The 22,142-nt window shown below is 38.0% G+C and overlaps 1 long non-coding RNA gene across 2 annotated transcripts in view; it reads left to right on the top strand.

Moving 5' to 3' along the window:
• The window catches only part of LOC123568417 (uncharacterized), a 518,489-nt gene that overhangs the window by 418,252 nt on the left and 78,095 nt on the right, over positions 1 to 22,142 (top strand). The window contains exon 4 of one of the 2 annotated variants that reach the window (XR_010580550.2): positions 978 to 1,126. This is a non-coding gene — a long non-coding RNA (uncharacterized lncRNA). Of the gene's footprint in view, positions 1 to 977; positions 1,127 to 16,004; positions 16,358 to 22,142 lie in introns of those variants that run through there. The other variant, XR_012422638.1, reaches the window with a different exon arrangement.

Below are 22,142 nucleotides of genomic sequence, written 5' to 3'. Positions count from 1 at the left end.
CATGGTGTATATGTGCCACATTTTCTTTATCCAGTCTGTCATTGATGGGCATTTGGGTTGGTTCCAAGTCTTTGCTATTGTGAATAGTGCTGCAATAAACGTATGTGTGCATGTGTCCTTATAGTAGAATGATTTATAATCCTTTGGGTATATACCCAGTAATGGAATCCCTGGGTCAAATGGTATTTCTAAGTTCTAGATCCTTGAGGAATCACCACACTTTCTTCTACCGTGGTTGATATGCTGCTAAATATGGTTTGCTATTATTTTTTTGAGAATTTTTGCATCTATGTTCATCAAAGGTTTTAGCCTGACATTTTCTTTTTTGTTGTGTCATTGCCAGTTGTGGGTATCAGGATGATGCTGGGCTCATAAAATGACTTAGGGAGGAATCTCTCCTCTTCGATATTTTGTAATAGTTTCAGTAGAAATTGTACCAGTTATTCTTTATATGTTTTGCAGAATTCAGCTGTGAATTCATCCAGATCTGGGCCATTTCTAATCAGTAGACTTTTGGTACTGATTCAATTTCAGAATTTGTTATTGGTCTGTTTAGGGATTCAGTTTCTTTCTGGTTCAGTCTTGGGAGGTTGTTTATGAGAATGTATCCATTTCTTCTAGGTTTTCTAGTTTGTGTGCAGAAAGGTACTCATAATGTATCTCTTTTTTTTAATTGTATTTCTGTGGTGTCTGTGGTGATGTCCCCTTTGTCATTTCTGATTATGTTTATTTGGATCTCTATTTTTTTTGTTAGTCTAGCTAGTGGTCCATCTATCTTATTTATTTCTTCAAAGAACAAACCTCTGGTTGCATTAATCTTTTGTATTGTTTTTTTCATGTCTGAATTTCATCAGTTCAGCTCTGATTTTGGTTATATTTTCTGCTAGCTTCAAGGTTGGTTTGCTATTTTTTGTTTCTAACATTTCAAGATGTGATGTTAGGTTGTTAATTTGAGATCTTTCTTCTTTTCTTTTTAGTTCCTGAGACAGACTCTCGCTCTGTCACCCAGGCTGGAGCGCAATGGCATGATCTCAGCTTACTACACCTCTGCCTCTCTGGTTCAAGCGATTCTTGTGCCTTAGCCTCCCAAGGAGCTGGGTTTACAGGCACATGCCACCATGCCCAGGTAATTTTTGTGTTTGTAGTTGAGATGAAGTTTCACCATGTTGCTGAGGCTGGTCTTGAACTCCTGACCTCAGGTGATCTACCTGCCTCGGCCTCCCAAAGTGCTATAATTTGATATGGGTGTTTAGCGCTATGAAATTGTCCCTTAACACTGTTTTAGCCATGTCTCAAACTTTCTTGTATGTTGTATTTTTATTTTTATTAGTTTCAAAGAATTTCCTCGTTTCTACCTTAATTTCATTGCTTACCCAGAAGTCATTCAGGAGCAGGTTGTTCAATTTTTATGTAATTGTATGGTTTTGAATAATCTTCTTACTATTTATTTCTGTTTTTATTGTGTTGTGGTCTGAGGGTGGGGTTACTGTGATTTCATTTCTTTTTTTAATGTACTAAGAATTGTTTTGTGACTGATTATATGGTCGATTTTAAGGTATGTGCCATGTGAGGATTAGAAGAATGTGTATTCTGTTGCTGTTGGATGGAAAGTTCTGTAGATATATATTAGGTCTATTTGTTTAAGTATTGAGTTCTGGTCCCAAATGTCTTTATTAGTTTTATTCCTCGATAATCTGTCTATAAGTGTCAGTGTGGTGTTAAAATCTCCCACTATTATTACATGCTTATCTAAGTCTTTTTGTAGGTCTGTAAGAACTTCTTTTATGAACCTGATTGGTCCTGTCTTGAGTATATATATTTTTAGAATAGTTAAGTCTTCTTGTTGAATTAAAATATTTACCACTATATAATGACCATTTTTATCCTTTTTTATCATTGTTGGTTTAAATTCTGTTTTTTCTGAAATTAGAATAGCAGCAATCCCTGAACTATTTTTGTTTTCCATTTGATTGGTAGATTTTCTCCATCACTTTAATTTGAGCCTATGAGTGTCACTGCATGTAAGATGGGTCTCTTGAAGACAGCATACAGTTGGGTCTTGCTTCTTTATCCAGCTTGCCACTCTATGCCTTTTTACTGTGGCATTTCACCCATTTACATTAAATGTTAATATTAATATATGCAGATTTGATCCTGTCATCATGTTGTTAGCTCATTATTATGCAGATTTGATTACATAGTTGCTTTATGGTGTCAGTTGCCTATGTACTGAATTCTGTTTTTGTGGTGGCTGGTAATGACCTTTTGTTTCCATATTTAGTACACCCTTAAGGATCTTTCCTAAGGCAAGTCTGGTGGTAACAAATTTTCTTAGCATTTGCTTGTCTGAAAAAAAAATTCTTTGATTATAAAGCTTAGTTTGACTGGATATGAAATTCTTGTTTGGAATTTCTTTTCTTTAAGAATGTTGAATATAGGCCCTCAAATCTTTTCTGGGTTGTAGGGTTTCTGCTGAAACATCTGCTGTTACCCTGATGAAGTTCTCTTTGTAGATGATCTGACCCTTCTTTCTAGCTGCCTTTAAAAATTTTCTTGCATGCCAACCATGGAGAATCTGATGACTGTGTATCTTGGGGATGGTTATCTTGTAGTAGCTCTCTACATTACCTGGATTTTGAAAGTCAACCTGTCTATCAAGGGTGGGGACATTTTCATGGATGATATCCTCAAATATATTTTCCAAGTTGGTTGTTTTCTCTCCCTTTTAGGGATGCCAGTGAGTCTTAGATTCAATCTCTTTACATGGTCTCATATTTCTTTGAGAATTTGTTCATTTTAAAAGATTATTTTCATCTAACTCATTTAGTTTGGAGAACCAGTCTTTGATCTCTGAGATTCTTTCCTCAGCTTGGTCTATTCTCCTGTTAATACTTGCAAGTATATTATGAAACACTTATAGTGTGTTTTTCAGCTTCATTAGATCAGTTTGGTTCTTCCTTAGAATGGCCATTTCATTCTTTAGCTCCTTTATCATTTTATTTTATTTATTAGATTACTTGGATTGGGTTTTGACCTGTTTCTGAATCTCGATCATCTTTATCTCTATCCATATTCTAAATTCTATGTCTGTCATTCCAACCATTTCAGCCTGGTTAAAAACCATTGCTGGGAAACTAACGTGGTTATTTGGAAGAAAGAAAACGTTGTGGATTTTTTAATTGCCAGAGTTCTTGTGCTGGTTCTTTCTTATCTCTGTGAGCTGATGTTCCTTTAACTGTGGTTCAATTTGAGCATAGTCAGTTGACTTCATTTCTGGATATTTTCGGAGAACAGAGGCTTTGTGCTAGGTCTTTATTTGGAGCTAAATTCTTGTCCTTGATTTCATGGGATGGGTATGTTAGCAAAGGTTTTTGGTATTGAAGTTTGGGCTGTGATCTACTAGATGGCACTTAGATGTGATGGCCAGTAGGTGGGCTCCTGCTCAGCCATGTAGCTTCTGTGTATTTTCTCATGTTTGCAGCCATGTTCTCTCTCTCAGTGTCCTGAGGGCATGGGCTTCTCTTCTGCTTGAATTCTGGCTCCAGATCTTGGCTTGGCATTCCTGGCCTGCATACTGCAGTTGTGAGGGGAGCTCAGGCTTTATCTTTCCTCCTCAGCTTGGAGGCAGGAGGGGCAGTGACCTTGACAGTGGCAATAGCAGAGGACCCTCTATGTGTCTTCTGTGGCTCCTCCCCAGAAAAAAAGAACTGGAGCAATCAACCTTGGGTGGGGTCACTGCATTGTGGGCCCAAGCTGGAGGGTCCTCCATAGTGACACCTCTACTCTCAATTTCAACACTTACATCATTTTGGACCATCAAGAAAGATGGAAAGATAGTATTACACAGACCACACTTTGAGTAGTACTAGCATATACTTCTTTGACATATTTCCCATTGACCAAAACACAATAACATCATCTTAAACTAACTGGAAGAGAGGCTGGTTGTCTGAGTTCATTTGTGTTGTTATAAAGAAATATCTCAGACTAGGTAATTTATAAAGAAATGAGGTTTATTTGGCATAAGGTTCTACAGGCTGTACAAGCATGGCACCATCATCTCCTTCTGGTGAAGGAGTCAGGCTACTTGTACTCAAGGGGAGGCAGTATGTTCATAGATCACATGAAGCGAGAGACAAAAAGAGTTGAGGGGGGCAGGTTCTAGGTTCTTTGAAACAACCTGCTCTCACGGGAACTAATAAAGGGATCGCTCACTCATTATAGCAAGAAAGCCACCAAGCCATTTATAGTGGATCATCCCCTGTGAACTAAACACCCCTCATTAAGCCCCACCTCCAACACTGGGGACCAAATTTTAATATGAAATTTGGAAAGGTGAAATATCCAAACCATGGACTGGGAAATGCTTATTCTTATGCCTATGAAAAAGAAATAGATTACTATGCATGTAGTCCATCTCTACTATACAACTGCAATAAACTTAAATATATTACACACATTACAGTCTTTCTTTAACAAACTGTTACCTAAATAATACAATCTAAATATCTTTGCATGACTAATTTAGATATGATTTGATGTGTTTCTATAAGTCTTTTTAGTTTTTCTAAGCACTTAATATCCTATACTACAAATACTTTTTATATATCTCATTTTTCCACTAAATTACCAATAGGCAGGACCCTTCCAACTAATAATGCAGTGTTTTTGGCACATAGAAAACTTTCAATAGATGTGTGTAACCTGAATTATTTATCATTGAGCATGAGCATGATATTATTGACAGTGAGTGTTATTTGATATTTTAGACACTTCCTTCTACATCAGGTGGAAGGAAGAATTGATAAGAAAGTTGGCAAGACTAAAAGTAAGAATGTCACTTGGGAAATAAATTTTAGTAATACTAATTAAATATATTAGAGTCTTAATTAACAGAGTGTGGGGATAAAAGTGTGGAGTTAGTTTCAACAAAGTTTCCAGAGTTTTATTAAATAAGACTCTTTCACTCATTGGTAATGTAGAATGAAGAATGGCTCTCAGATTTCTAGTTTTTAGGACTGATTGCATTTGATCTTATTGACATAGAGGAACATAGGAAGATGAATGGGTTTGAGTGGAAAAATTGAATAATGTTCTCAGTTTGTGACACACTGAGCTTGAAGCACCTGAAGAATAATGTACTGTAGCTTTTGTGATCTTCACATTGTGAAGTCTGTGTGGTCCTTTGTAAACAAAAGAGAAGGACTATTATAATCATGAGTTATAATATATTTCCTCTACTTCTGTTTGAAAAGCCTTCTCAATTTTTAAAATACATAGTTATAAAAGAGAAATTCTAAACTCTATACTTGAGCTGTAGACCATTGTCCCTTTGAAGGGTAAAGATAAGCAGACCAGGGGTTAAGAAGAAGCATGATGTGGCTCATTCTGGCTGCCTTTCCACCCCCACCTCCAGTCCTCTAAGACTAGATGAGGGACCTTTGCCTCCCAGTCCCTTTGTTCTGATTTCTCATGACTCTCATGCCCACTTCTGACTAAGTCCACTTCCCATATTTCCTACATTCCTACAAATTCCCCTCCTGAATTGAATGTTTCCACTCTCTCCTCTCAATTCTGAAAGTTCTTTGTTAACACCTTCATCATTGCATGCACATTATTTTTATTTGTATTCTTGTTATTTATGTGCTTATCAATACTACAAGTGGGTTATCAAGGGTTTTTTTTGTTGTTTATTTATTGTCATATTAAAGGACAAAACCACTGTTTTATTTAACTATGTATACCCAGAAATATCTATAAAAATGTGTAAAAAATGTTGCACATCAATGACTGTATTCTGAATTCACCTAAATTATTCAGGAATTTATTATGTTGATGCCCCAAAGGAGAAGATTTGAGGTGAGAATGTGAGAGTGCCAATCAGAAAAAAAATGATAGGCATTGGAAGAAAGGTAGGGAATTACATTTTCTTACTATTGTATTTTCACTTGAGGGCACTTGTCATGGATTAAACAATCTCTCTTTGCTTCTTATATGTTTCTCCTTGTGGCAGGAGAAGTATGTTATCTAGTTGATAAGTTTTGGAAAAAAAAAAAGAAAGAAATGAGTCTGGTTCACTCTCAACTCTCCCATTTTGTTTTATTTTGATTTGTTTCTGATCTCTTGCTTTCGGATCTGTTTGGCTGGAGAGAAAGTGAATTCCAGTTTACCCTTCTTTTATGAGGTAGTTTATCGAGTAAGGTTCTTCCTTTACCAGGGATGCCTGACCTACACCATGCTAGGCATGGGGAAATTAAAGTGGTCTGATTCAGTGAGAGAAGATCTGTGAGCCCATTTAGCCACTGGACAAAGACTACATTCCCTAGTCAGCTTCATGAGAAATGGAGCTGGTATTTTAATAGACATCTGCTATGTTTTATTTTTCACTGATTCTCAATTCAGAAGTGCAAGTATTGTGCGGAGAATTTTAAGATGACCTCTAAGAATTCCTGTTTACTTTCCTGGTATTCATGCCTGGGACTTTGAATATGGTGGGCTTTACCTTCCATGATTAGGTTATGTTTTAATATTCAGTTTACCTTAGATAGGAAGATTATCCATGTGGGCATGATTTAATCACACAAACCATTTGACAGTATAAAGTATTTTTTTTTCTTACTGGTAGTAGAAAAGGTAATCAGAGATTTAAAGCAGAAAGATTAAATGTTCCCTCACTGACTTGAAGATGAAGGTGATCATGTGTCAAGCAATATAGATGGCATCTAGGAATTGATAGCAGCCCTCGGTGGGCAACCAACAAGAAAACTGGGACTTCAGTTCCACAACCATAAGAAGCTAAGTTGGGCTCAGAAGATGACTTTCCCCAACATCTTCCATGTAAGAACTCAGACAATCTCATACCTTTATTTCAACTTTGTGATACTTTAAGCAGTGAACTCAGTCATTCCATACTAGGTTTCTGATTTACAGAACTGTGAACTAATAAATGAGTGTTGCACATGTATAGTTTTTAAACATTTAAACAATTTACAAAAATAAGGTTCTGGGACAATAGAGGCCATAACACAATTTTTGAATCTCTGTAAATTCCCCCATAAAGATGAAGAAGTAGGACAGTCAAACCAAAAACTCATTAACACAATTTACAACAAACTAGGTAACAAGATAACTCCCTGTGAACCAGAAATATACGTTTTGCAAGAACAAAATCATAGCTTTCAGCATCTGGGAACAAGGAAGGAGAAAGATGGCAACTGGGCTTGCAATGGCCCTCTTCAATAGTTACACATTGGACAGTATGGCGGGTCAATCTGAAAACAGAAGTCAAAATGAGCAGGGGATTCTGCAGAATCCAGGATCCAGTTGTGTGGCAGTGAGGTGACCATGATTACATATGGCCTGCCAGTGCTGAAGCATACTAGAGTGCTTTTACCCTTTTACATTTTTTTTTCCTTAATCCACCACAGTACATATTGAAAAGCACTTTTGATCTAGAACTTAAAGTTCCCTAAATCTGAAAATTTTTCTTGATTTATTTCCTTAATAATTTCCCCTCTATTTTTTCTGTTCTTTCTCTATCAACTCTCTACATTTGTCTATCTTCTTAATTATTTGATACTTTGTCTTTTTATTATATAGTTTTAGCATTATCCATTAAAATTACTATTGTTTAAATTTCTGTTTTTATATTTTTGATTTCCAACAATATTTTTCATGAATGCTAAACCTCCTTATATGCATGCCATCTTTTCCTCTTACTCCCCCAGGTTATTATACATAGTTGTTTGGTGGTTGCTGTCATCATTTTATATTGTATTTTTTGTTCTCCTAATTTTCTCTGAGTTCCTTTTTTTCTTTTTTCTTTTTGTCTTTTGCTTTAGAAATTTTGGGGATTTAGAAAGACAACATAGATCTTTTTTTTTTCCTTTTCTAGAAATTTAGAAATAACTGAGAAATAAGGTACATGGGGCAGATAAATGGAGATCAAAGTGATAGTTATAATGCTGATAAAACCAACCAGAAACTCTTCTTATCTCCAGCCAAGACGATTCACTACTACTGTCTGCTCCCTCTACAGTCCACACTTTTGGGTCTACAAGCAGCTGTGCTTCCCCAGAATTGCTGTTTTGTCCAAGTACAGATTGATGGTGGAAAAGAGGAATTTATCAACAACCGATGATTAGTGACATACTACATACTCTCAAACTATAAATGAGGATCAATGGATATCACTCTGCAGTTACTCCAACTGTCATGAAGTATTAAAAAAAAAAAGATATGAGGAGCTACGTCTCTTGCTTTTTGGATACCTTTCTACAGGAAAACATTAGGCCAGATGATAGGAAGTCCCTAGCTAATTCCTTCTATATATATATATATATATATATACACACACACACACACACACACACACATACACACACACACATATATACATATATATATATATATATTTGAGATGGAGTCTCACTCTGTTGCCCAGGCTGCAGTGCAGTGACATGATCTCAGCTCACTGCAACCTCCACCTCCCGGGTTCAAGCGATTCACCTACCTCAGCCTCCCGAGTAGCTGGGATTACAGGCGTGCAACACCAAACCCAGCTAATTTTTGTATTTTAGTAGAGATGGGGTTCACCATGTTGGCCAGGCTGGTCTCAAACTCCTGACCTCAAGTGATCCACCCATCTCAGCCTCCCAAAATGTTGGGATTAGAGGCATGAGCCACCACTTGGCCGAAAGTTTTTTTCAAATACTTTATGATCTTTGCTTTCTATTCTTTCTTATGTGTAAAGCACTAAGATGTTGATTGAACCTCACAGTATAAGGGTGAAATTTGGTTACTACAAACTTCACACCAGAGTGATATGGCAGGTCAAATTTAGGGGAAATTCTAAGTCTTGTATTACTATTTTAGCTCAACCTGCTCAACCTGCTACCACAACAATAAACCCTTCACCACTTTCAAACAGTTCGGCTACTTAATGTCATAAATGCATCATGACTTTTATAACTATTTGGCACTTTAACTATTAGTTTTTCTGGGGTGCTTTCATATAAATCAGCCTGCCTCTGGTTCAGATTTGAGGTGTCTCCCATCTGTGTGTCAGTTGTTCCTATGTATCTGCTTTCCAATGTATAAAACCGTGTTGCTGCTTTTTTGGCACTATCTTTGTGGGTTGTTGAAAATCCATTTACTGTCACTGTATTGGCATTTCAGGACAGAGGTAAGGTAGATGCATTTGTTCGACCTACCGTGTTTAACCACAAGTTTGACCTCAACATTTAGGGTGCAGAGACTCAAGATATTTTTCTCCAAGCATAGAGAGATGGCAGCCCTCTCTCAGAGGTCATTCCTGCAAAGAACACACTTATGTGAAGCATACTTGTTATGTTTGTCCATTGTTTGCTGCTTACCAAAATGATGGTCCCTCTAGAAGTAGCCTAATAGATTTCAGAAAATACTTCCTTGAAGGAAAAAGTTTGGAACAGCATGTGGTTACCTTTGAGAAACGTAATTGGTGGGGGGATATTAGTGGTGACAGGAAACTTTTGTTCTTTCTTGTGTATATGTTTATGTTTATTGCATATCTTTATGATTAAAACTGCATATATGTAGTTAAAATAATTTAAAAAAAATTTAACAATATAATATTTTTCCAACTAAAGGTAGGCAGAAAGTAAAGTAGAAATGAAAGAAAGAAACAAGGACTCCTTGTTAATGCAGAGCTACACTCAAGTAACTGAACAGCCATTTCATCTATAGTGATGATGATGATGATGGCAATGATGACAGCAGCAATGAAGACCACTATTGCCTTCAGTTTTACTTTGGATTTGAATAGCATTTGGGTTTTGCTGCTGACTGCCCAAAAATCTCACCTTTTCTCTCAGTTCTAACTAAGCTTTGCTCACACTTCTTTGCTAAATACCAATGAAATTCAAAGATCTTTGCAACTTTAAGATGTAACAAAATTCAGTGCAAAGCCTGGCTTATATAACTTTGAATTTAGACCTTGACAACCAGACAGGATTTATCTCATGCATATGTATTAATTTTAAGTGCTTTTCTGTAACAGTCATTTGACATTTAATATACCATAATTGTATTATTAAATTTAAATGCATATTTGCAATTCTAAAAGCACTACTGAACTTTATGGGTGAAAAATACATTCTCCTTCACCTTGGTCCCTTACCAACTGCCAGTTCTTCTCTAGGTTTCATTCTGTCTGCTACCCTTACCCCGACGGCATTCCCTCTTCTTTCCTCAACCTCAAATTCTCAACTTAGCTTCTCTTTCAGTTTTTTAATGTGTTCTCTCCTCTCTCTGTGATTCATGGTCATTCACTCTCAACTGCATCTTTCTTCTTCTGGCATGGAAATGTCCTTTGCTTCTGTTTTCTGCAATAGTCTCTCATGCAGTCAAATCCCTCAGTCCCCTGTGGAGCAGTTTCAGGATGCTGCAGTGACTTTCACTCATCATTCATGAACTTTAACCATAGTCCAGGGGAGCATTTTCCAAACATTAAAATGACCTGTCATTGAAAATGGCTTTCTTAAGTGGTAATGAGCTCCCAATCACAGTCCCTTCAGGAAGGGACTAGAAGGGTTGCTGAGTCTGGGAAGTCAGTAAAGCATGACCTGAGATACCTTTGAGCATCTTTCTTCTTCAGGACATAGCATCTCTCTTCTTAATCCCCTTGCTGTAACAGCTAATTTTAAAAGTGCTGCCAGAGTTCTAGCTCTTCACTAATAACTCTTTATTTATACCACTTATAATTTCCAGTGTGAAATAAGTCTTAGACATCATTAATTCAACACCAGCATTTTTAATAGAAAGAAAACAGAGGCCCAGAGAAGTTAAGTCTTGGCTCAATATCTAGTGGAACAGTGGTGCAGGTGACACCAGAAGCCTGGTCTATGATTCACACTCGAATTCTTTCCTGTCACTGCATCTCCTTTCCCATTTCCATCCTCTTTAGCCACATAAGTCTGGGGTGAGCGCCCTAATTATGACCTTCTATTTTATGTCTCTGTTGTTTATATGCACTAGCATCTGCTCTTTGCCCTGCAGGTGCAATGTTCCCAACCTTCCCTTAGATACTTAGGTCCCAGTTTTCCTTTAACGTGAAACTTAAGAATTACCATTTCAGAAAATCTTTCTTGATCCTCCTCCAGGACTTCTCTCCCTCTGTTTGTCTTAGGAGTCATGCTCCTGTTTTCTATTAGCACCCTGAATTTAGTTATCTTTGTGTTTAATCCCATATTATTGAATGTCCTGTATATTAACTATCACTCCTACTGGAATATAAGCTACTGGAGATCAAGGCCTGTGTATTATTCAACTTTTGATTTCCATAAACTGGCACAGTGCCTGCCATAGACACATTTGAAAATGTTTGTTGAACTGAGAAGTTAATGTTACTAATCTCATGACTTCTCATAAGCCCGTTTTAACACTGCTAAGCTTTATCAGTAAAAATATATTCTCCGTCTTGGTTCCTTATGATCTGCCAGTTCTTCTCCAGGCTTTGGTCTGCCTGCCTCTCTTATCTTCATTGGAATCCCATTTTCTTTCCTTACCTCCAGCTCCTCAGCTTTCTTCATTTTCCCATTTTTTAGTGCTCTTTGTTCTTCTCCTTCTATAATTTATGTTCACCTACTCTAAGTTGCTGCTTTCTTTTTTGTGAAAAAAGAAAATTTCCATTCCTTGTAGAAATGTCCAGTGCTTCTGATGACTGTAACACATACTATATTAGTCCTGCCACAGACATATGTTTCACTCACCAGGTAGAAACAATCAAGAGGGACATTGTCCTGTTCTTTTCTGATCCTCAGGATGGGGAAGAGTTGATTTCAATCAGACCCCAGTTTCTCTGATTTTACTGTCACCTTCACAAAACTATTCTGGGAAGATTCTCAGAGGATCTAACGATTTGACCTCGTCCTTACCTCTTTCATGTTCTGCCAAAATTAGTGACCTGGAGACCTAATGAAGATGTGATAAATAGGTACTACTGCTTTTTTCCTTCTTTCTAGAAATTTCCAATGTTTCTGTTCATTGCAAAATAGTTTTTTTCCCAATCAACCCCTCACACAGGTGCATCTTACCCTGTGGGCCAGTTTTATGATGTTACAGTGACTGTCTTCTGCTTCTTTGAGTTTTCAATATAGTATGCAGGATTATTTTTCAAAAGTTCTCTGTTATAGAAAAGATTTTATTTTTCCTCCCACTGGTGCCCCTCCTTAGAGGAAAATTATATTTTCCATGTGCCTTGCTTTGGCTAAAAATATGTGAGAAGAGTGATGTGTTTCTCTTCTGAGTAGGTATTTTCCTAGTTTACCATGATCCCTTTTTCTTCTGACACAAGACTAGCAAAAGTCAAGACAGAGACTGGTCCATTAACATGGTCCTAGAAGTGAAGATGACATGGAACAGAACCCCAACTAACCCATTACAAGCATGCAGCATGAGCAAAAAATAACCTGTGTTAATGTAAGCCCCTGGTATTGTGGCTATAACCAAGCCTATCCTGACAAATACATGTGGGGAGAATGCAAGAATGCACTTTTAGCTGATGTGACAAATGGAAACAATTGTGCAGTGCATTTCCATTCAATATGTGTATTTTTCTGTAGTCAGAGAAAGGCCATGATAATTCACTACAGACAGTGTTTGATCAGTTTTCTGCTGTAGCCCTCATGTCTGATGGTTCAGGCATTATCAGGGGAGGGCCAAGAGACCTAGTGGGACTCTTGTCTGTGGTATGCTACACTAAGTCTCAAGAAAGAAAGACTACTGTGGAATGATAGCTGAATTGAGGGAAGAAGTAAAGAGTTTCAATATTAAACCAAACCAATAATGATTGAGGCTAAGGGACTGGATAATAGTCTTAAAAGTCTAGTAAGCATAGTCTAATTTCTCCAGTTTAGTTTTCCTATAACACATATTCAAATGTCAAATACATTCTGCTAGGACAAGTAAAAGAAGCTTGATATCATATACCATATTTTTCCAGCATGTCATCTGGATGGAAAAATGTACAAAATGTATAGAGCTTTAATGAAGCTTAGAAAAGTTCATGGATGACACACCAATAAAGAGTGACTAGAAAAAGACCAACTTAACCTGACACTGAGCTTCAGAGATCAAGAACAGGAAAAAAGGTCACCTTGTGCACCCCTTCTACGATGGCACATCCTCCACTAGGTGGACACTAAATGGAAGTTAGGGTGGCGTTTATACTGTTCTTAAAATAGCAAAGGAGTTTGTCATTCAACTGGTAGCAGATTTTCTTTCTGCCTTTACACTTGCTACGTGAAAGCTGCCTTTATATGAGTGTCACCAGCTTGTCATTTTATAAATCACTGCTGCCTTGCCAAATAGATATGTGCATCGGTAAGACTGTCCTTTTTTGCATAAGTCTCATAAATCAACATCACTGAACAATTCTCAGCATAGGTAGTCTTTTAAATTTAAAATTGGGATACATAGAAAAGACTGTGATGTGGAAAAAAATCTCTTAAGAAATTATGTGTGTTTGTTCGAGAGAGTGAAAGAAAAAGAGAGATTGAGCAAGAGAGAAAGTTTCCCTCATTCAGATGCTCTCAGTTGTGAGCCAGAAGGCACAGCAATGCTTGAAGAAGAACAAAGGTGGAGTTTTACTTTGTAGGGTGGTAAAATTTGCATTTTATGACCTCTGGAAGGGGTCCTCTTTGAAGTCACCTCAAGTATCACTGAACTCACTAGTCTTCCCTAAAATATATGTTTACAAGAAAAAGAACATGATGAATGTGATGTCCAAAGAAGGTGACAAATGGATTAACTTCAACGAAAAACAGCAATAACTTCAGCTTATTAAGTGCTTACTCTGGATTGCATACTTCCTAAACACCTTTCTATTAGAGCACATTCAGTCCTCACCAGAAATATCCAAGATGGGCACTATTGTCATTGTCTTTCCATAGAAAAGGAAACTCAGGCATGGAGCTATTATTAAGTAACTTGGATAAGGTCACACAGTTGATAAGTGGCAGAGCAGGGTTTGGACACAGACATTCTGACTCCAAGGTTCATGCTTCTCCAGAAGAAAACTACAGTCTACTTATAGATAGGCTCAAGTTGATAAATGAACTCTGTGAGTAGGATCCTGTTTTTCTTGATGACCGGTGTAGACATTCTTAGAATATGGTCTCAAATTTGATAATGCCCTTGACCTAAAATAGACTCTATCTTGTGTGAAAACCTGAAGGTGATAGAACGGACCATGACTGTCAATAGTGATTCACGGAGCCACCCAAGTTTAGGACAATAACTGCTGGACAGATCTGTGGCTAACTCAAAAATATCCCTGAAAGCCTGAAATCTGGGTAGTGCAACGGTTCTAAGAACAGATTTTGTGACGAGTCTGTGACCAAAGTGTATTGTCAGCCAATTTGTACATGATACATGATAAAATTGCTTCTCCTCTCCTTAATTCATTTACACTTCTGTAAAACAAGTAAAATGATACTGGTCTCTTAGAGACTGTTGGTGAGATTACATATTCTTGGTCCTTAGTAAACATCAACAAATGATAGTCATTATTAAATTTTGGCTTGAATGGCTGTTGCTGCATCTTTGCTCAGGGGTTCTACATTCCAGGATTTGGTTTTCAGAACTTTGCTAAAAGCCTTGTAGTGACTTGTAGTGATGAGATGGAGCAACACCCAATCCTACACTTCAGTCATCATAAGGAAGAGGACTTATCTTGACGAACCACTTCAAGAAAGAAGAAACACTCTGATTCTTTAGAATATGAACATTTTGAGTCAAACTAGAGATGCAAGTTTCAGAAAAAAAATTATTGAGGTCGGGGCAATGATGTCCATACTAAAATATTTAATACTTTAGTGAAACAGAATGAAGCATGCATATATATATATCCTTCTCTACCGTTAGTCTAATTAGCTGTGCCTATTACTGAACAAGGTCTTTTTTTGTAAGACACCTGAAATTATTTTTAAAACTAGATTATATATAAATAATTGACTAGAAACATAGAGTTTTTTACTCTCTAAAAATGCATAAACCAGAGTATATGGTAATTTCACATTCACTGAACCCCTTTCCCCGTTCTTCTTTTCCCTGGGACCTCACAGGTGAGTGTCCCTAGAGGTACCTCCCTATCCATCTTGTGATAATAAAATACAACAAAGATTAATTAAGAAGGTCCCTTTCTAGTATTAAAATGAATCTTTCAAGGAGGTCCATTTAAAATGGCTCAGATGTTATGTGCCATGTCATAGCTTTTCACTTAACAGGTCTGAAAGTAATCATTTCTGAGAAAAGATGAAAGGAACCCAACATGTGGGGCCTGAAAAATAATGACAAGTCTAGAGAACAGGCTAGATAAAAGGAGGGTAAAGGGCATTGTCAGCGTGTCACACAGAGGTTTTGGTTCAATCGGCACACACTGGAAAAAATGATGAAAAAACACATAAAGCGCACACTGTGCCTTCATTCCCCACGTGCCTTGATAAACAGTGGGCAGGGAGATGAAGGCCCCTGTTCCCTGGATAACTGTATAACTTGCTGTGCAGGAGGAGCACCTCTCCCTCCCTCCCTCCCTGGCTCACTTGCCTTTCTCTTTCCTCAGCTCTCTGTGTTTGTTTTTCACATTCTCCAAAGTATTATCATACTTTCTTCCTTTTTCATGCACCTTTGATATTTCTATTTCATCTCGGCACTGATACATCCAGGTTTTTAGTTAAAAGTTGCTGTGTGCATGTGTGTGTTTTATTTCATCAAGCAGAATTTAGTCTATGGCTTGTATATTTCAAAAGCAGCTCTGTTTCACCTTCTCTTCCCCTGGTACACTGAGCTCCGGCCCCAGGCTCAGGCCGCCTGTTCATGACAGGTATGAGGCCAGCATTCTGTGATTCACCTGGAACACACAAGTCCCCACTTCTTCCTCATTTCTGTACCTCTCTGGAGGGAACCCTGGCAGCCCTTGCCTCAGTTTCTGGGACAATCCAGGCAGCTCTCCATCACTGGAGAACACCAGATGGAATGGATGGAGGCAATTTTGCAGAAAGTGCTTTAAGAGCGGCTTCCTCAGTGGTCTTTCCAGCTGGAAGCAGAGAGTCCAGAAAGCACCGCGTTCTCAGCCCTGTTTCATCGCCTCAAGAACTACAGATGGCTTCCCCAAGCACCTGAAGTCGGTGCTGCTTGCCTGGATCGAATAAGCTGCAAGCTGCAGAAACTCTTTTGTCTTTTCACAGTGAAACTCAGACTCCAGTTTCTTTCTGCCTTGAGAGTGAAAGAAAGAAGACACAGAGTAGGAAAGAGCCAGAAGGTGGAGAAATTAATGTTTAATGCTTGATACTCCCTGGGCCTGGCCAGCTGCTCAAAAAAGGTACATAAGGGGATATTTATAATATTGCTTCCTGTGGCCACACATAAGCAAGGCTTTGAAAATGGCCCAAGTCCTTTCTCCGGAAAGATGTGGGTTTACTAGTTGAGTCTGAATTGATTGCATGATTCTTGCATGTTACTAAGTATAGCATTTTTTCCTATTATTTTCCTTGTTTCTTTCTTTTATTTCTTTTTTTTTTCCCTGTTTTCTTACTTTTTGACTTGACAAACAGTGGGCTGAGAGTCAAGGCCCTGTTCTCCTTGGAGAACTTGCTGTGCAGGAAGAGCCCCTCTCCCTCCCTCTCTGGCTCACTTTCACTTCCCTCTCCTCAGCTTCTGTCCATTTGTTTCTCACATTTCATTGTTTAGTTCTGTTAATATCAGCCAGTGGTCAACTTGGCTGGGATCAAGCTATTGTCATAAGAAGCCATTGACATTAGATAGCTTCTGCTGTGTTAGTGATTCTTCCATTTGCTTTCTGTTTTTGCTGAGTGTTGGGAGCTGTGACTGCGGGTAACCGGCTGATCTGGCATGGAAAAGGTTTTACAAGAACGAGTAACCCTGTGACAGATGTCAGAAAGGCAGGCAGAAGTGCCCTTTGGTTTTGCTGAGCTACCTTTTGGAGGCCACCAGTGGTTACTTGGTGTTGGGTCCAGAACTGTTCCGCTGTCAGCTGAGACCTCACAGCTGCTGCCTGTTGTCATGACAATTATTTAGAGAAACTGTTTTTTGATTGATATGATTCACATATTTTTCTTATTACTCCATCCAAAATCAAAGTCTTGTGTTCTTTCTTTCCACATTCTGCCCTGCTTCCTAAGCCTGCTAAGAGCAGACAGACACCAGGACAGGATCTAGCCAGATAGAAACCATTTCAGGCAAGGGTTGTCCTCTACCCTCATCACTTCTCAACCATTGGGACTGAGGAGCAAAAGGAAAGAGTAGTGCTGATAACCATAAGCTCCCAACTCCCTAGAGGCTGGTGGGCTACAGGTTACATTGGAGCAAGCTAGCTGGGATGCATATGCCCTTCTTTCTTCAAGACGGGGTACTGTCAGAGGAGACCGACTGCTGGTTCCTGCCACGACCCACACGGTGCCAGGGAATTCTGTTTATGATGCCACGTGTCACTCCAGCTGGCGGCCAGTCTAAAGAAAAGTGCAAGGCAAGCCTGATAATAGGCAGAGGGCTCTCTGTCCTGACATAGCGACAGCCATTGTGCAATCACATATCTTTATATTAAAGGGTTTGGAAATTGTCAGAGTACTTTTGTATTTGACAATTCATTTCAGTCCTGAATAAAACCTCAGATATGACAAAGGAAACCTATCCCAGAACCTATCAGGTTTCTGTCTAAAGCCTGGAAGGTGAGCTGCAGCCCCCGTACTTATCTAGCAACTCACAACTGGGGCTGAAATCTTTCTGTATTGTGTGAATTCATTCCCGGGGTTTTGGAATCTGTAAAGCAGAGCACTGTCTACTTTTGACTCCAGGAAATCAGGGACAGACATATGCATAAATAACAAAATAAACTGTGATAAGGAGTGAAATTACATGATTTGATTTCTGCTATGTACTTTTTGTTAAACATTTTAACTTTTATTTATTTTTCCTTTTTATTTTAACTTTTATTTTAAGTTCAGGGGTAATGTGCGGGCTTGTTACTTAGGGAAACTCATATCACAGGGGCTTGTTGTACAGATTATGTTGTGACTCAGGTGCTAAGCCTAGTACTCATTAGTTATTTTTCCTGATCTGCTCCCTCCTCTCACTTTCTACCCTCAAGCAGGCCCCAGTGTCTGTTGTTTCCCTCTATGTGATCATGTGTTCTCACCATTTGGCTCCCACTTACCGGTGAGAACATGCGGTATTTGGTTTTCTGTTCCTGTGTTAGTTCACTAAGGATAATGGCCTCCAGCTTCATCCATGTACCTGTAAAGGACATATTCTCAGTTTTTTTGTTTGTTTGTTTGTTTGTTTTTAATTGCCGCATAGTATTCCATGGTGTATGTGTGCATTTTCTTTATCCACTCTACCATTGGTATTTGGGTTGATTTCATGTGTTTGTGATTGTGAATAGTGCTGCAGTGAACATACACATGCATGTGTCTTTATGATAGGATGATTTATATTGCTTTGGGTATGTATCCAGAAATGAGATTTCTGGGTTCAATCCCACACTGTGGATCATCACTCTGTTTTTTACAATAGTTGAACTAATTTACACTCCCTCCAACTGTGTTTAAGCATTCCTTTTTCTCTGCAACCTCACCAACATCTGTTATTTTTTGACGTTTTAATAATAGCTATTCTGACTTGTGTGAGATGATATCTCATTGTGGTTTTGATTTGTATCCCTCAAATGATAAGTGATGTTGAGCTTTCTTTCATATGCTTGTTTGCCACATGTATGTCTTCTTTTGAAAAGTGTCTGTTCATGTCCTTTGTACACTTTTTAATGTTTTTTTTTGTAAATTTGTTTAAGTTTCTTTATAGATAGCTAGTTATAGATGCATAGTTTGCAAAAATCTCCCATTCTGTGGGTTGTCTGTCTACTCTGTTGATAGTTTCTTTTGCTGTGCAGAAGCTCTTTAGTTTAATTAGATCTCATTTGTCAAATTTTGTTTCTGTCGTGATTGCTTTTGGCATTTTCACTGTGAAATCTTTGCTCGTTCCTACGTCCAGAATGGCATTGCCCAGGTTGTCCCGGCACTTTGGGAGGCTGAGGTCAGCAGATTGCTCGAGCTCAGCAGTTTGAGACCTGCTATATACTTGATGGTGAATTCTGTACTTAAATATTGTTTTATTTTAGGTTTACAATAACAGTTTTATCTTTTCATTAATGTGACAGAACTGACACACAGAGACAAATAATTTACTAAGGCCACAAAGTTAGCAAATGATAATTCCAGAACCTAAGTACGGGTCTAATGGACTACAAATTATATATTTTCTTTATACATTCGGTTTCCTCCAAATAATATCTAAGACTTAAACAATGCTTTCTCACTTATAAAATGTGTTCATACCCTCAATTGCATTTGGCTCTTGGCACCTCTATTTGACCTAGGCAACGTTATAGATGAAGGACTTAATAGTCAAATCGTTAACTGATTTTCCCAGATCACAGGGCCAGGAACTGGTAGAATTAGAACTCAACCCAGTTTTTCTTTTTCCAATTCCTTTTACGATGTTGCACTGCCTTCCTAGTAAATAATACCAACAACCATCCTTTCTGGAGCAATTAACCTGTCCCAGTCAGTATTTGAAGTGTTTTACTTGGCTTCTTCCACTTAACCTTCATAACAAAACTAAGTGAGGCAAACACCATTATTATTCTAATTTTGTAGACAAGAAATTTAAAGAGTCTTTTCCAAGGTTATACAGCTAGTAAGTGGTAAGACTGGGATTTCATCCCAGATACTCTCTGACTTCAGGATCCAAATCTTCAGCATAATACTATACTGTCTCTCAACTTGCCAACCCCTGCATGTCTCCTCCAATGTGCTATAAAATGTATTAGGAGTGCACAATTTTATGGGAGGATGGAAGAAGGAAATGTTGATGGCAGCTAAAGAGATCTCTAGAAGCTTTGTCAAAGAAGTGACATTTGAGCTAGGCCCTAACAGATTAAGTATCTAAGGAACAGATAGGAGATAGGCTTAATGGCTTGTTTAAAATTTCGTAAGTTCTTCAAATACAGGTTTTCTTATGCTCAGATTCAGATCTTTTCAAGAACGTATAACATAGGCCCATCTAATTGTTCCTTTTCTTTCCATGCACCTTATTTCCGTTTCCCTGAACTGCAAACAAATGCACGAAATTTGGGAGGGCAAAAGCCTCAAATACTCCAAAGATTATATAAAAAACAATATCAGTGTCATTCCGTGGAGTCGAATGGAAGTGGCACAAATTGAAAGTATATACACAGGCCCAAGCTAACTCAAATCCCCTTGGTAATAAACATAGCTTACATTTGCTATATGGGTATATGAAATATAAAATAAGCTGGTGTATGAAAGTGCATGTGAGACATGCCCTAGCAAGGGTTTCATTCATGAACTGATATAAAGCAGAAATAAAACTTGACTGGATAGTCAAACTTTTAAAAGCTGTATTTCCATACAGTTTTCAAACACATGTAAAACTCTTTTTCATGTAAAATAAATATAAGTCCTGAGTGGTTTTAATTAGCGATCTTGGAGACATGCTGCACCTGTTCCAATTCATCTACAGAGATGAAAACCCTTCACCCTTTTCATTTGCTGACAAGTTAATAGACATTTCCAACTCATGCCAGCACATAGAGTTTTGCAGCTTTCTTGTGACAAGTGAATAATAAAGCTGCACAAGAATGTGGCAACTGTACACGGAAAACCCTCAGCGAGTGTAAATTCCTGACCAGTGAAGATACATCCTCCCATTGTTCTGCAGGCCTGTGCATGCGTAGTGGATGCATCATGTTTTTTCTATTAACACATTTATTGAGGTATCATTTACATAGCATGAAATCCACCCATTTAATATGCACAATTCAATAATTTTTTAATTTATTTTATATACAGAGTGGTTCAACCATCATTATAATCTAACTCAGAACATTTTTGTCATCCCCCAAAATAATCTTGGCCCATTTACGGCGACTCCCTGTTTGCAGAGCCCCTCCGCTCTGAGCAAGCACCAGGAGGCTTCGTTTTCTCTACATTTGAGTAGAGATGATATTGACTCTTCCATACGCTCACTGCTTTGTATACTGAATCAATGAGGAATTAAATGGCAGATTTATGCAGTGGAGAACATAATACAGTATGGGTATTATATGGCTACATCTGTGTATATGAGCATTTATGTACATGCCTCCAGGCACATAGGTTGGAAAAAAATGCAAGAAATCATCCATGCAGAGAAGCAGAGGTTGGAAGTTAGCTTACCCTTCGATAGCAAAGCTGTTAGCAGGGATATTCAAGATGGGTACCACCAGATGCATTTCACTGAGAAAAGAACAAAAATACGATTACAGTGGATTCTCATTATTTGGGAATTCTCTATTTGCAATTTGCCTACTCATTAGCATTTATTTATAACTCGAGAATCAATACTTGCAGATTGCTGTCATTCACAGACATGCTCAAAGCCGCGAAAAATTTAATTTTCACTCACCCACCATGTTCCCAGCTGAGGTGAATCAAGACGACACTCTGCCTTCTTGTTTCAGCCTTGACAAAGAGATGACCTGGGGAGGGGGAAGGCTGGGGGCAGTGCAGTGTAGTGCAAGAAGCTCCAGCTCAGAGCCAGTTGAAGGGCATTTGAATCCAATTCTGGCACCTGTTAGTGGTACAGCTTCAGGCAAGTCACTTCAACATCCTGAACTTTGTTTCTCTTTTGTAAGATACAGAAAATAGAATCTCTCAGAATGTATTGCATTTGGAGTTAGAGATTATATATACATATGTATATGGAGAGATTTTATATATATATAAATATATGCATATATATATAATCTGGGAGGATATATAAATATATAAAATATATAAAACTATAAATATGTAATATAAAAATAAAAATATAAATATATTAAAAAATCTCCCAGAAGCACTGTTTCAGTGTTTACTAGTTCATTTTTTCATGGGGCACTGCACAGAAAATAGCTACCATGAATAATGAGAATTAAGTGTCTATTCTTGAGATCGTTGACTGTGAGGGGTGGGAGGGGAAGCTTTCCTCATAGAACAGCTGAAGTTTCCATGGATATTTTATCCTACAAAATAGCTACAACTCTCTTCAAA

Source organism: Macaca fascicularis, chromosome 13, assembly GCF_037993035.2.
Source record: "Macaca fascicularis isolate 582-1 chromosome 13, T2T-MFA8v1.1".
In the NCBI taxonomy this organism is placed as follows: Eukaryota; Metazoa; Chordata; class Mammalia; order Primates; family Cercopithecidae; genus Macaca; species Macaca fascicularis.
The sequence above is the reverse complement of the archived record's forward strand: the minus strand, read 5'-3'. Positions and strand labels throughout refer to the sequence as shown.